General features: G+C 47.2%; 1 protein-coding gene across 1 annotated transcript in view; it reads right to left on the bottom strand.

The window, feature by feature from the left end:
• ttc27 (tetratricopeptide repeat domain 27) overlaps positions 1-16,912 on the bottom strand; it is a 177,984-nt gene that overhangs the window by 140,440 nt on the left and 20,632 nt on the right. The window lies entirely within an intron of this gene.

The raw sequence follows: 16,912 nt of genomic DNA, 5'->3' as shown, positions 1-16,912 counted from the left end.
TCGCAATAATCTAACTTTGCTGAAATATTGAATTGTCTTGGTTAATCATTGTAACACATTATCTGGGTGTAATTCATATTCAGAAGGGAAAACTGAGTGTAGTAATGTCAAGGATAATATTTAACAAATGTTTTTTTTAATTTAGTCATCCACGACTATTTACATTCTTGTTGATTATTTGCTTTGATTCTGAAAAGCCAAAGCTGTGAATTAAAAAAAAGTTTTTATTAAATCAAATTAAAGTGTAATTGAACTGAAATGAAGTAATGCAACAGAGGCAATCCTTCCGCAAGTGGCAGTAATGATAGAAATATAGACATGGCAATGTATATATATATATATACCCCACATAACAACAGCATGTGAAGCAAGCACAGATCATGCCCCAGCCAAATGCTCACATTAAGCTATCTTCACCACTTTAATCGGGTGCTTCAAAATAGAAGACAGGCACAAAATGCTGGAGTGACTCAGCAGGACAGGCAGCATCTCTGGAGAGAAGGAATGGGTGATGTTTCGGGTCCAGACCCTTCTTCATACCGATGGGCATGAAAGGACTGAAGGTTTCAGTCTGAAGAAGGGTGTCACCCATTCCCTCTTCCAGTGATGCTGCCTGTCCCGCTGAATAACTCCAGCATTTTGTGTCTATCTTTGGTCTAAACCAGCAGCTGCAGTTCCTTCCTACATAATTCAAAATAGAAGATACCTGGAGTCAGTAAAAGGTGCTAATTAGGTCAAAAGTCTCGACCCGAAACGTCACCTACTCCTTGTCTCCAGAGATGCTGTCTGACCCGCTGAGTTACACCAGCTTTTTGTGTCTCTCTTCAGATCAAAAGTTTCAATCTGCTTTGGACTTGGTTCACAATTACGTTTCTTCATTCATTCATCATCGTTGAAAACACTAGCGACGCAGTGGTGCTGGTTTCCGACGGGAACGGTGACGGACGCACCACACATCTCTGTCCTCCAGTTCCTGTGGACTTCCGCCGCTGGAAGTGTAGGATTTTGGTGTGTGTGTGCTTTATCATCATTCCTTACAAGGCTATGTACGACAGAAATCGCAACTTCTACTGAAGTGTGGATGGCCGTTGGCTCGCTAGGAGCTCATCCGTCCTTTGACAAGTCTTGTTTTTGGTCCTGCTGGGGGTCCACAGCCCCCTCTGCACCTGGCAAACCAGGTGGGGGCAGACGGTTTAGTCGCCGACTATCCAACCATGGAGCAGGTAGTACGGGATTACATGGCACCCGTGGCGGGGGGGGAACTCCCCCCCCAGACCTGACCCTGACCAGGTTTCTGCTCTGCAATTGTTCCAGTAATCGTACATATTTATTGACCATTGTAATGATTCATGCATATTCATGTATATGTTAATGAATTGGTGTTGTATATAAGCAGGGAATGTTGGGTAATAAATCTCTCTCTCGTGATCCAGGCAACCTGCGTGTAAGTTGTTAGTCATTCTGCCATCCGGAATATAACAAAATTGGGATAGAGTTTGTGAACTCATCCTTTAATTACAGTGCAAAACTGTTTTGCAACATGCAATATTGTTTAACATTTTAAACAGTAATAGAGTTGTGTCGCAGTTGTTTGCGAGCTGGACATGATAGGCTGCAGATCTTTCTATGCAGGGGACTGTAGTTTAAAACATCGAGAGTTTGTCAGGCTATCTCTATGTTGTGTCTACGTGGCAAAATGTCGTCCTTGGGATTGTATAACATTTTCGACAGTTTTTTTGTCAAGTTCCTTAAGCTGAATAGCCTTTGTACAGCTAAGTTTTAGGTGAATTGTTACACCAGAATTCGGGGTTTTTGAACGGACTTTAAAAAAAAAGAGAATGACACGATGGCAGCGTCCATGGGCTACATCGGAAACCTTGGCACTTTTGACAAGAGAAAAGAGCCGTTCAGCTCCTATATGGAGAGAGCAAACATGTTTTTCACGGCAAACAACATAATGGAGATTAGTGGTGAAGGAGAGGTAGTGACTGAACCAAATAAGGCCGTTAGCGAACGCATGAAAGCGATTCTGCTCACGGAGATCGGTCCTGAAGTGTACGGCACACTCGTGAATCTCCTTGCACCCATAAAGGCAAAAGACATGCCATTCAATGACATTATGAAGAAGTTGGAGGAGCACTTCAACCCAAAGTCTCTGGAAATTGCAGAAAGCTATAAGTTTGGCACTGGAAACCAGAAGCAGAATGGGACAATCAATGAGTACATTGTTGCCTTGACAAACTTAACTTGACAGATTTGTTTGTGGTCTAGTGGATGAACGAATTCAGTCCAAACTCATGAACACTCCAGATCTTACATTCAAGAATGCATGCAAGATTGCAGGGCCGGATTTACGTCTAAACTAGACAAGCTTAAGCTTAGGGCCTCGAGGGGGTCTACTCACCTCGCTGCCTCACCGAACCAGTCAAACCTCGCCGCCCCACCGACCACACGCCCACCGGGACCTCCTTCTCTTTGCCCGCTGACCCTGGCCACTCCACCGTCCTCCAGCAGCCCGCAGCCGTCGCCTTACCTGCAGCCTGGACTCAGCACCGGGCCTGAAGTTTCCACGCTGCAGACTCCAACTCCCCTGGGTTTGACTACGCTGTGTCCTAGTCCCCCCCAACCATAGTAATCTCAGTGGCTGTTCCATTGGGTCTTCCCCATTCCACTCAAACCATGTGACCCCAGCTCTTCCCCACCCACACTACAGTCCTCATACCCCCCTCCTCCCTGACCACCTACCAACCAGACATCGCCTCGGCCTCAGTCCACTCACCTGCCTTCCTCCGGCCCCAACCCCCATCCCTGCCGTGTGTTCACCATCCCCCCTGACCTTCCTCTCTCAGATACTGAACGGTCTGTCCTCAGCAGAGGCCTCACATTTGTCCCCCTCCATCCCCACCTCAATGAGTTCCGCGCCCGCCACAATTTGGAGCTCTTCTTCCGTTGCATCCGCCTCACAGCGTTCTTCCATGGGAAGAAGTCCTCGCCCCCATTGATGATCCCTTTTCCCGTCTCCAACGGACCCCCTCCTCTTGGACCCCCCCCTCATGGCCATTGGTACAATTACATTTGGGGGTCACCATCCGACGTCGGAATGGGAGAACATTCTCAGCGGCTTGGACTTCCGAATCGGCCACTTCCTACCGGAGATCGCGGCTCCCGAAGTCCACAGGCTGAGCTGGGTGGAGATTCACGCTGGCGGCCCTCGGCAAAGGGTTCCCAGGGCTCCGCGATATTAAAATAAGCGCGGCCCGAGGGTGGGAGCTCCGCAAACCACAGCTCCATGATGTTGAAGCAGCAGGCCCAACACTCCCGAGCTTCAAACGGCGATCCAGGTAATGCATCGCGGTGAATCCAATAGGTGTTTTTAAACCAACTGTTTAATGACAACATACAGTAGGATCTAAAAGAGTCACACTGTCACTGTCGGGTAGTCATGGTCCTCTAGTCATGGGGGTGGGGGATTGTGAGGGAGGGGGGGGGACCTCACAAGTGAAATAGCTTAGGGTCTCTCTTCATCTAAATCCGGCCCTGCAAGATTGCTACCACAATGGAGATGGCATCAAAGAATGCTCACGAGTTTCATCCACCACAGACTGCAGTGGCCGTTTACAGTTACAAGGCAGTGCCTATGGCCAAACCAAGAGGCGCTAAACCAAAACCAAAGTATGGCAGGGAGCCAAGTTCAGCCAGTTGTTATCATTGCAACGGTAATCACTCAACCCAATTTTGTCAGTTCAAAATGGCCAAGTGCCAGAAGAAATGCCATATCGCCTCAGCATGTCAGGCCAAGCTTAAAACAGGAAACCAACAATCTGCGGGAAACATGCGACAACACCAGAGAGGAGTTCACCACCTGGAGATGAACCCAGATGTAAATGAACTTGGGTTGTACACCATTTATGCAACCAACATCGATAGGCCTACAACCAGCCAAGGCAAGGACTTTCGAACTAAACTATTGATAAACTAAGTTAATCGATATATGTATTGACACGGCAGCAGATTGTTTGGTCATGAGCAGAGACCTGTACGAAACAAAGTTCCCACAGACACCATTGTTTGAGAGTAAGGTCAAGCTGAGAACCTACTCAGGGCGAAGTTTTGGAGACATGTGGACAAATGAACTGTAAAGTTCAGCATAATGGTCAGTCAGTAACACTGCCCATCATAGTGGCCAGCTACAGAAATAAACCAACCCTCCTTGGAAAGGATTGGCTGAGTAAAATAGAATTAGACTGGAAGAACATTTTCAGTGTCGATTTGTCCAAATCACGTCTTGAAAACGTCATAAGCAAACATGCAAACATTTTTGCTGACAGGGAATAACAGCGTTCGACTTAAGCAAGATGTGAGACCTGTGTATTGTCGACCAAGACCTGTACCATATCCACTAAAGCAACAAGTGGAGGAAGAACTCGACAGGAGTACTCGTGAAGACAGACCAGAGTAACTGGGCTACACCAATTGTGGCCGTACCCAAGGCCAACAAAACTGTTCGACTATGTGGTGACTACAAAGTCATAATCAATCAAGCTGTTGACGACGAACAATATCCGTTACCAACCTCGCAACATCTTAGCGGAGCAAGAGTCTTCACTAAACTGGATTTGTCTCACTCTTACGCCCAACTCAATGTCGATAAGGAAAGTCAGCGGTACTTGACTATCAACACACATAAGGGCTTGTATTCATATACAAAGCTGCCCTATGGTGTGAAATCCTCCCCGAAAATCTTCCCCGAAAATGGACCAAATATTACAATGCATTCCGCACTGTGTGTGCAACCTGGATGACCTACTGATATTCACAGAAGCCATGGTAGACCATCTGGAAATCCTAGAGCAAGTTCTCACACGACTGAACTGCCACAATTTCAAACTGCGAATGTCAAAAGTAAATGTGCATTTGCGCAGTCAGAGATGGTCTACCTTGGACTCAAAGTAGATGCCAATGGACTTCGCCCTGTGAAGGCGAAAGTGGAAGCAATAGTGAATGCTCCAAAACCTTGCAATGTGTCAGAGCTACGATCATTCCTTGGGATGGTGCAGTTCTATGCACGATTCCTTCCAGATTTAGCAACTATGCTAAAGCCACTACATCATCTGCTACAAAAAAAGGTGAAATGGACGTGGGGAAAGGAACAGCAACGTGCATATGACATCTGCAAGGAAAACTTGATAAGTGACAAAGTCCTTGTTCACTACGATACGACACGCGAGATGAAACTTGCTGTAGGTGCAGTGATCACCCACATAATGAATGACGGACAGGAAAAGCCTATTGCTTTTGCATCCCGCACCCTGTCATCGAGTGAATGCAACTACGCGCAGATAGAAAAGGAAGCACTCAGCATCGTGTTCGGAATCATGAAATTCCATCAGTTTCTTCTCGGCAGACCATTCACCCTAGTGACTGATCACAAGCCACTACTAGTGATACTGGGTCCCAAGTCAGCTATACCATCCATGGCAGCATCAAGGATGCATTGCTGGGCAGTTTTGCTGTCCCAGTATGACTACAAGGTGGAGTACAGAAGCTCCAAGTGTAACGCAGTTGCAGATGCGTTGTCCCGGTTGTCCCATGAGAACTCTGACGTGGGAAGTGAGAACTCAATCTCCACACTGCAAGTTGTAGATGAATACTTTCCAGTGACTGCAACAGAAATTGCAGCAGAAACAAAGAAAGACACTGTGCTGAAGTGGGTTTATGAACAGACATTGAATGGTTGGACTGAAATCGATAGTGGATTGAACTCAGTTCTGAACTCAGAGCTGAAGCCTTTCCATAATCAACGCCATAAATTATCATGTGAGCAGGGATGTATTAAGTGGGGTTACAGAGTGGTTGTACCAGAGTCTTTGAGAAACAAAATTGTGAACGAACTTCATGCCGAACATCCTGGCATGAAGTCAATTGCCAGAGGTTTTGTGTATTGGCCTGGTATTGACAGTGACATTGAGTCACGGGTGAGCAAATGTAGCGTCTGCCAAAAATTGCCGGAGTAAACCACCAAAAACACCACTGCAACCCTGGTCATGGCCAAGTAGACCTTTTCAGAGAATTCATGTAGATTTTTGTGAAAAGGGTAATGATCACTTTCTGGCACTAGTAGATAGTCATTCCAAATGGATTGAGGTGAAGCATGTGGGTTCAAGCACTACTACTGAGTGTACCATAGATGAGTTGAGATCCATTTTTGCATGCCGTGGTTTACAGGAAGAACTTGTTTCTGATAACGGGCCTCAGTTTCGTTCAGAACGGTTCAAAGAGTTCATGCAGCGGAATGGTGTAAAACACACACTTGTTCCCCCATACCATCCAGCCTCCAACGGGGCGGCGGAAAGGTCTGTTAGAGTTGTCAAAGATGCTCTCAAGAAACAGGTTTTGCAGGGTAGTTCAAAGCTCAGCATCAAACTAGTTTCTTGCTGAAGTACGCGCACGGGCATCGTATGGCCGCGAGGGGCCGGTCCTACTGAGAAGCACGGAGCGGTATGGAGTTGTGCGCGACATCGCGCGGGGCTCTGAAATTTTTGTAGCTTAAATGACGGCCAAAGTGGGACAGGCCCTGGCGCGACGCAACGTCTCACCTCCAACAGCAGCAGAAGCAGGCAAATGATCGCCGAACTCGGCCTGGGGCTGCACGGCATTTGCGGTCCGGATCCGCCCCCACTTCTACTCCCAGAGCGGGGCCAAGAAAATTGAAGATAGACACAAAATGCTGGAGTAACTCAGCGGGACCGGCAGCATCTCTGGAGAGAAGCAATGGGTGACGTTTCGGGTCAAGACCCTTCTTTTCAGACTGAAGAAGAGTCTCGACCCGAAACATCACCCATTCCTTCTCTCCAGAGATACTGCCGGTCCCGCTGAGTTACTCCAGCTTTGAGTCCATCTTCAAATGACGTCACGCGCTCCAGACAGCTGTGCGTACGCATGAAATCACGGGCGACCTTCGCGGGACAGTCGCGGCTCAACGCTACCACGAGGTCGCGTAATTTGCATGCCAAGGATGCAAAATGTCGTCCTTGGGATTGTATAACATTTTCGACAGTTTTTTTGTCAAGTTCCTTAAGGTGAATAGCCTTTGTACAGCTAAGTTTTAGGTGAATTGTTACACCAGAAGAAACAGGAATTCGGGGTTTTTGAACGGACTTAAAAAAAAAAGAGAATGACACGATGGCGGTGTCCGCAGGCTACATCGGAAACCTTGGCACTTTTGACAAGAGAAAAGAGCCGTTCAGCTCCTATATGGAGAGAGCAAACATGTTTTTCACGGCAAACAACATAATGGAGATTAGTGGTGAAGGAGAGATGGTGACTGAACCAAATAAGGCAGTTTGCAAACGCATGAAAGCGATTCTGCTCACGGAGATCGGTCCTGAAGTGTACGGCACACTCGTGAATCTCCTTGCACCCATAAAGGCAAAAGACATGCCATTATGAAGAAGTTGGAGGAGCACTTCAACCCAAAGTCTCTGGAAATTGCAGAAAGCTATAAGTTTGGCACTGGAAACCAGAAGCAGAATGGGACAATCAATGAGTACATTGTTGCCTTGACAAACTTAACTTGACAGATTTGTTTGTGGTCTAGTGGATGAACGAATTCAGTCCAAACTCATGAACACTCCAGATCTTACATTCAAGAATGCATGCAAGATTGCAGGGCCGGATTTAAGTCTAAACTAGACAAGCTTAAGCTTAGGGCCTCGAGGGGGGTCTACTCACCTCGCTGCCTCACCGAACCAGTCAAACCTCGCCGCCCCACCGACCACACGCCCACCGGGACCTCCTTCTCTTTGCCCGCTGACCCTGGCCACTCCACCGTCCTCCAGCAGCTCGCAGCCGTCGCCTTACCTGCAGCCTGGACTCAGCACCGGGCCTGAAGTTTCCACGCTGCAGACTCCAATTCCCCTGGGTTTGACTGCGCTGGGTCCTAGTGCCAGTCCCCCCCAACCCTAGTAATCTCAGTGGCTGTTCCATTGGGTCTTCCCCATTCCACTCAAACCATGTGACCCCAGCTCTTCCCCACCCACACTACAGTCCTCATACCCCCCTCCTCCCTGACCACCCACCAACTAGACATCGCCTCGGCCTCAGTCCACTCACCTGCCTTCCTCCGGCCCCAACCCCCATCCCTGCCGTGTGTTCACCATCCCCCCTGACCTTCCCCTCTCAGATACTGAATGGTCTGTCCTCAGCAGAGGCCTCACATTTGTCCCCCTCCATCCCCACCTCAATGAGTTCCGCGCACACCACAATTTGGAGCTCTTCTTCCGTCGCATCAGCCTCACAGCGTTCTTCCATGGGAAGAAGTCCTCGCCCCCATTGATGATCCCTTTTTCCGTCTCCAATGGACCCCCTCCTCTTGGACCCCCCCCTCATGGCCATTGGTACAATGACATTTGGGGGTTACCATCCGACGTCGGAATGGGAGAACATTCTCAGCGGCTTGGACTTCCGAATCGGCCACTTCCTACCGGAGATCGCGGTTCCCGAAGTCCACAGGCTGAGCTGGGTGGAGATTCACGCTGGCGGCCCTCGGCAAACGGTTCCCAGGTTCCCAGGGCTCCACGATATTAAAATCAGCGCGGCCCGAGGGTGGGAGCTCCGCAAACCACAGCTCCATGATGTTGAAGCAGCAGGCCCAACACTCCCGAGCTTCAAACGGCGATCCAGGTAACGCATCACGGTGAATCCAATATGTATTTTTAAACCAACTGTTTAATGACAACATACAGTAGGATCTAAAAGTGTCACACTGTCACTGTCGGGTTGTCATGGCCCTCTAGTCATGGGGGTGGGGGATTGTGAGGGGGGGGGGGGGACCTCACAAGTGAAATAGCTTAGGGTCTCTCTTCATCTAAATCCGGCCCTGCAAGATTGCTACCACAATGGAGATGGCATCAAAGAATGCTCGCGAGTTTCATCCACCACAGACTGCAGTGGCCGTTTACAGTTACAAGGCAGTGCCTATGGCCAAACCAAGAGGCGCTAAACCAAAACCAAAGTATGATGGGGAGCCAAGTTCAGCCAGTTGTTATCATTGCAACGGTAATCACTCAACCCAATTTTGTCAGTTCAAAATGGCCAAGTGCCAGAAGAAATGCCATATCGCCTCAGCATGTCAGGCCAAGCTTAAAACAGGAAACCAACAATCTGCGGGAAACATGCGACAACACCAGAGAGGAGTTCACCACCTGGAGATGAACCCAGATGTAAATGAACTTGGGTTGTACACCATTTATGCAACCAACATCGATAGGCCTACAACCAGCCAAGGCAAGGACTTTCGAACTAAACTATTGATAAATGAACAGTTAATCGATATATGTATTGACACGGCAGCAGATTGTTTGGTCATGAGCAGAGACCTGTACGAAACAAAGTTCCCACAGACACCATTGTTTGAGAGTAAGGTCAAGCTGAGAACCTACTCAGGGCGAGGTTTTGGAGACTTGTGGAAAATGAACTGTAAAGTTCAGCATAATGGTCAGTCAGTAACACTGCCCATCATAGTGGCCAGCTACAGAAATAAACCAACCCTCCTTGGAAAGGATTGGCTGAGTAAAATAGAATTAGACTGGAAGAACATTTTCAGTATCGATTTGTCCAAATCACGTCTTGAAAACGTCATAAGCAAACATGCAAACATTTTTGCTGACAGGGAATAACAGCGTTCGACTTAAGCAAGATGTGAGATCTGTGTATTGTCGACCAAGACCTGTACCATATGCACTAAAGCAACAAGTGGAGGAAGAACTCGACAGGAGTACTCGTGAAGACAGACCAGAGTAACTGGGCCACACCAATTGTGGCCGTACCCAAGGCCAACAAAACTGTTCGACTATGCGGTGATTACAAAGTCACAATCAATCAAGCTGTTGACGACGAACAATATCCGTTACCAACCTCGCAACATCTGTACGGAGCAAGAGTCTTCACTAAACTGGATTTGTCTCACTCTTACGCCCAACTCAATGTCGATAAGGAAAGTCAGCGGTACTTGACTATCAACACACATAAGGGCTTGTATTCATATACAAAGCTGCCCTATGGTGTGAAATCCTCCCCGAAAATCTTCCCTGAAAATGGACCAAATATTACAAGGCATTCCGCACTGTATGTGCAACCTGGATGACCTACTGATATTCACAGAGGGCATGGTAGAACATCTGGAAATCCTAGAGCAAGTTCTCACACGACTGAACTGCCACAATGTCAAACTGCGACAAAGTAAATGTGCATTTGCGCAGTCAGAGATGGTCTACCTTGGACTCAAAGTAGATGCCAATGGACTTCGCCCTGTGAAGGCGAAAGTGGAAGCAATAGTGAATGCTCCAAAACCTTGCAATGTGTCAGAGCTACGATCATTCCTTGGGATGGTGCAGTTCTATGCACGATTCCTTCCAGATTTAGCAACTATGCTAAAGCCACTACATCATCTGCTACAAAAAAAGGTGAAATGGACGTGGGGAAAGGAACAGCAACGTGCATATGACATCTGCAAGGAAAACTTGATAAGTGACAAAGTCCTTGTTCACTACGATACGACACGCGAGATGAAACTTGCTGTAGGTGCAGTGATCACCCACATAATGAATGACGGACAGGAAAAGCCTATTGCTTTTGCATCCCGCACCCTGTCATCGAGTGAATGCAACTACGCGCAGATAGAAAAGGAAGCACTCAGCATCGTGTTCGGAATCATGAAATTCCATCAGTTTCTTCTCGGCAGACCATTCACCCTAGTGACTGATCACAAGCCACTACTAGTGATACTGGGTCCCAAGTCAGCTATACCATCCATGGCAGCATCAAGGATGCATTGCTGGGCAGTTTTGCTGTCCCAGTATGACTACAAGGTGGAGTACAGAAGCTCCAAGTGTAACGCAGTTGCAGATGCGTTGTCCCGGTTGTCCCATGAGAACTCTGACGTGGGAAGTGAGAACTCAATCTCCACACTGCAAGTTGTAGATGAATACTTTCCAGTGACTGCAACAGAAATTGCAGCAGAAACAAAGAAAGACACTGTGCTGAAGTGGGTTTATGAACAGACATTGAATGGTTGGACTGAAATCGATAGTGGATTGAACTCAGTTCTGAACTCAGAGCTGAAGCCTTTCCATAATCAACGCCATAAATTATCATGTGAGCAGGGATGTATTAAGTGGGGTTACAGAGTGGTTGTACCAGTCTTTGAGAAACAAAATTGTGAACGAACTTCATGCCGAACATCCTGGCATGAAGTCAATTGCCAGAAGTTTTGTGTATTGGCCTGGTATTGACAGTGACATTGAGTCACTGGTGAGCAAATGTAGCGTCTGCCAAAATTGCCGGAGTAAACCACCAAAAACACCACTGCAACCCTGGTCATGGCCAAGTAGACCTTTTCAGAGAATTCATGTAGATTTTTGTGAAAAGGGTAATGATCACTTTCTGGTGCTGGTAGATAATCATTCCAAATGGATTGAGGTGAAGCATATGGGTTCAAGCACTACTACTGAGTGTACCATAGATGAGTTGAGATCCATTTTTGCATGCCGTGGTTTACAGGAAGAACTTGTTTCTGATAACGGGCCTCAGTTTCGTTCAGAACGGTTCAAAGAGTTCATGCAGCGGAATGGTGTAAAACACACACTTGTTTCCCCATACCATCCAGCCTCCAACGGGGCGGCGGAAAGGTCTGTTAGAGTTGTCAAAGATGCTCTCAAGAAACAGGTTTTGCAGGGTAGTTCAAAGCTCAGCATGAAACTAGTTTCTTGCTGAAGTACAGAACCACACAACACACAACAGGTTACTCACTTGCAGAACTGTTGATGAAGAGAAGGCTAAGAATACGCCTAAAGGGCATGTCCCACTTACGTGTCCTTGGCACGCAAATTACGCGACCTCGTGGTCGCGTTGAGGCGCACGGGCACCGTATGGCCGCGAGGGGCCGGTCCTACTGAGAAGCACGGAGGGGTATGTAGTTGTGCGCGACATCGCGCGGGGCTCTGAAATTTTTGTAGCGAATGAAATCTTCGCGCACCAACGGCCTGTCACGTAACTGACGGCCAAAGTGGGACAGGCCCAAGACCCTGGCGCGACGCAACATCTCACCTCCAACAGCAGCAGAAGCAGGCAAACGATCGCCGAACTCGGCCTGGGGCTGCACGGCCGTTGCGGTCCGGATCCGCCCCCACTTCTACTCCCAGAGCGGGGCCAAGAATATTGAAGATAGACACAAAATGCTGGAGTAACTCAGCGGGACCGGCAGCATCTCTGGAGAGAAGCAATGGGTGACGTTTCGGGTCAAGACCCTTCTTTTCAGACTGAAGAAGAGTCTCGACCCGAAACATCACCCATTCCTTCTCTCCAGAGATACTGCCGGTCCCGCTGAGTTACTCCAGCTTTGAGTCCATCTTCAAATGACGTCACACGCTCCAGACAGCTGTGCGTACGCATGAAATCACGGGCGACCTTCGCGGGACCGTCGCGGCTCAACGCTACCACGAGGTCGTGTAATTTGCATGCCAAGGACACGTAAGTGGGACAGGCCCTTAAGTGTAGTTTAACCCAATTTGGCCTTGAGAGTTGAGCAAAAACAGTTAAGTCAAAAACGCCATTTTGACTCCCACAAAAAGGAGAGGTACTTCAAGCCAGGTGAGCAGGTTTGTGTTCTCAGTCCTCCCAACAAGTCCAGTCGAGACAAATGGGATATTGGGAAAATAGTGGAAGTGTGTGGAATAAAAAGATACTTAGTTGAAGTTGGAGATAGAATCAAAAGTGTTCATGTTAATCAAATTATTCCAGCCAAAGATGAACCAAACACTGAGCATCAAGTCCTTATCCCCGAGTCTTTATCTGAAAGTGAGTTGTGATTGTAACACAAAGCTCAGTCAGTGCAGACAAAGAAACAGATTCCTCTGGTTAAAGTCAGGGTACTAAAACAGAGCCAAACAAGCCTACAGTTAACACCTAAACCTGTTACACCTGTTACTGTTAGATGATCAGGCAAGATCCGTAAACCAGTAGTCAGGATAGGTTTGTAAGTTGTAATTTACTGTACAGGGTATAAGTAAAATGAAAATGTGTAAATGTGTAAAATAAATATATTATGTTTATCATTTAAGATTTCATAAATACTGGTTTAAATCAAGTATCACAACAACAAAATTGTAACTGTCTACTTAGATTTAATATGTAAAAAAAGGAGAGCAGTGTAATGTATTCATGCATATTCATGTATATGTTAATGAGTTGGTGTTGTATATAAGCAGGGAATGTTGGGTAATAATAATAAATAATAATAATACATTTTATTTAATGGGCGCCTTTCATACATCTCAAGGACACCTTACATAGTAATCGGAATAAAAACATATAATAGGAATAAAACAAGTAATTAAAGACATCACAGTGACACAAATTAAAAACAGAATTCAATCCAAAAACAGAAAATCAAAAACACAGTGTGAAAAGAGAGCAGCGGCAGCTAAAGCGCGCCAGCGTCCACTCTCTCTTCACGGCAGCCTCTCTCTCGTGATCCAGGCAACCTGCATGTAAGTTGTTATTCATTTTGCCGTCCGGAATATAACAACCATGAACCTCAACACTGGTGTGATTGAGTCACACAGCAGAGAAAGGCCCTTCAGCCCACCTTGGTCCACGGCAACCAAGAAGCAACATCTAAGCATGTCCCAGTTGACCCGCATTTGACCCTTATCCCTCTAAACCTTTCCTATCCTTGTACAAGTGTCTTTTGAATGTCGTTATTGTACCTGCCTCAACTACTTTCCCTGGCTGCTCATTCCATATACACATCACCCTCTGAGTAAAAATGTTGCCCCTCAAGTTTCTATTAAATCTTTCCCCTCTCACCTTAAACCTATGTCGTCTGGTTCTTGATTCCGTTACCCTGGGTAATAGACACTACGCATTCACCCTATCAATTCCCTTCATGATGTTATACTCCTCTATATGATCACTCATTAGCCTCCTGCACTCCAAGGAACAAAGTCCTAGCCTGCCCAATTTCACCCTATAGCTCAACCCTGGAGCCTGGCAACATCCTCGTAAATCTTCTCTGTACTCTTTCTAGCTTAATGACATCCTTCATGTGACCAAAAGTGAATATAATACAGGTCCACCACCGATATTCTGGTACCCATCGTTCCAGAGACTTGCCAGATGATCCGTTTTGCCGGTCCAACAGAGGTCACATATTACTCACTCCTCTGACCCACTAATTACACCCCTCCCGTGTCTCTAATGCACCATGGACTGCTGGAAAGGTAAATAGACAGCATTCTAGCTGGTGAGAGGAAGGTTCAGTTGACTTATCCTTGAAAGTGGAGGTGTGTATTTTCAATCTTATCTGCCTCTTGCCTGATGGGAGAGGGGAGACGATGGAGTGGCCAGGGTGAGACCAGTCCTTGACTATGCTGCTGGGCTTGCCAAGGCAGTGTGAGGTGTGGATGGAATTCATGGAAGAGAGGTTGGTTTGCATGCTAGCAACTTCGTCCACAACTCTGCAATTTCTTGCAGTCTTGGATGGAGCTGTTCCCAAACCATGCTGTGATGCATCGCGATAAAATGCTTTCTACAGCGCATCTGTAGAGGTTGGTGAGAGTTATTGGGGATATGCCAAACTTCCTAAGCCTAAGGAAGTAGAGGCGTTAGTGTGCTTTCTTGGCAATAGCTTCGATGTTGCTGGTCCAGGTCACATTGCTGGTTTATGGTTTTAACCATCTCTACTTCGGCGCTATCAATGTGAACTGGGGGCTTTGCATCCTAAAGTCAATCACTATCTCCTATGTCTTGCCGACACTGAGATTGTTGGCTTGGCACCAGGTTACAAGGTCCTCCATCTCCTTCCTGTACTCCATCTCATTATAATTTGTTATTTGGCCCACTGCGGTGGTGTCGTCTGCAAACTTATTAATTGAGTTGGATTGGTATTTTGCTGCACAGTCATGAGTGTATAAGGTGTATAATAGGAGGCTGAGAACGCATCCTTGCAGGGCTCCAGTGATGAAGATTAATGCAGAGGATGATTTGTAACCTATTCTCACTGATTGTGGTCTGTTGGTCAGGAAGTTGAGGATCCAGTTGCAGAGGGGAATAACTCCCAAGATCAAAAGGTCAAAGGTCAAAAACTTTATTTGCCATTTGTGCTTACACACATAGGAACTCTTGTGCGGTTGTTCAGAGAGTCAAGTCAAATCAAATAAAAAAGACACACAGAAAGACACATAATCTATAAAAACATATACTTCTCTAGAAATAAAAAAGAAAGTGCCTAAAACCCTATATAAAGGGGAAAGTGAGAACATTGTAAATTGCACAAACCCTATATAAAAGTGTCGATTGCATTGTAAATTGCACAGGCCCAGGAGACAATATAATATGATATGCTATGAGGTAGGTCAGGACATCAGTTCATTTTGTTTTGGCCAAGAGTCTCACTGTGGCAGGGAAGAAGCTCTTAAAAAAGCGTGTTCTGTTTGTGGCGATGCTGTCCGCTCGTCTGTGCCTGAGGTTGTATGTGCAGTTTTTGTGTTTGAGCAGGGAGTGAGCTGGATGTAGTGTGTCTCTGATGATTCTCTCTGCTCTTTTTTGACAGCGCTGTGTGTAGATTGTGTCCATGGAGTGGAGTTCCGTTCTGATAATCCTCTCTGCAGTCTTTATGACTCTTTGCAGAGCCTTCCTCTCTGTCTGTGTGGTGTTTCCATACCACACCGTGATGCCTGTGATGAGGATGCTCTCTATCAGTCCTTTGTAGACCTGGGTGAGAGGGCAACAGTGCAGACCAGCTTTTCTGAGCAGCCTGATGAAGTACAGTCTCTGCTGGGCTTTTTTCACTGTGGCTGCAGTGTTCAAAGTCCAGTTCAGATCTGATGTTACTTGTAATCCCAGGTATCTGTAACTGTCAGCCCTCTCCACCACAGTCCCCTTGATGATGAGGGGCTGCAGGGGGGGGGGTGGATTTTTTCTGGTCCATTATTATTTCTCTTGTCTTGTCTGTGTTGAGGCTTAGGTCGTTCACCTCACCATAGGCAAGAATGTCATTCACCAGACTCCTGTAGCCCGACTCGTCCTCCCCCCTTGATGAGGCCCAGGATGGTGGTATCATCCGCATACTTAATAATGATGGTGTTTTCCTGGGTGGAGACACAGTCGTGTGTGTACAGGGTGAAAAGTTTGGGACTGAGACAGCAGCCTTGTGGTGATCCTGTGCTGACGGTGAGCTCTGCAGACACCCTCCTTCCCATCCTCACCACCTGTGGTCTTTCAGTCAGGAAATCCAAGATCCAGTTGCAGGTGGGAGTCGGGACGCCGAGGTCTGTCAGCTTCTCAGTCAGCCTGCCCGGGCGAATGGTGATAAAAGCCGAGCTGTAATCCAGGAACAGCGTTCTGACGTATGTTCCTCTGCTGTCCAGGTGTTGCAGGATGTGGTGTAAAGCAATGGCCACTGCGTTGTCCACTGAGCGGTTGGGGCGGTAGGCGAACTGGAGGAGGTCAATCGTGCCCGGGACCATGTGATTGATATGTGTGAGAACCAGTTTTTCTAGACACTTCATGGCAACTGGCGTGAGTGCCACTGGCCTGAAGTCATTCAGGGTGGATGGGTTGGGTTTTTTTGGAACTGGTACAATGGTGGAAAATTTAAAAATACGGGGGACCACTGCTTGGTTTAAAGACAGATTGAAGATGTCTACATACACTCCAGTGAGTTGTTCTGCACAGGCCTTCAGAACTTTAGGAGGGACGCCATCTGGTCCCACAGCCTTGTGGGGGTTCACCTGCCTCAGAGCTTTCAGGACCTGTGTGGGTGTCACCTGAAAGACAGTGTCCGTGGGGTTGCAGGGGGCTTTTGAGGGGTTGTCTGTGTTCAGTCTGTCAAACCTGGTGTAGAAGGTATTAA

The sequence above is a fragment of the Amblyraja radiata genome, chromosome 8 (assembly GCF_010909765.2).
Source record: "Amblyraja radiata isolate CabotCenter1 chromosome 8, sAmbRad1.1.pri, whole genome shotgun sequence".
NCBI classification, from domain to species: Eukaryota; Metazoa; Chordata; class Chondrichthyes; order Rajiformes; family Rajidae; genus Amblyraja; species Amblyraja radiata.
This window is presented reverse-complemented; position numbering and strand designations above follow the sequence as displayed.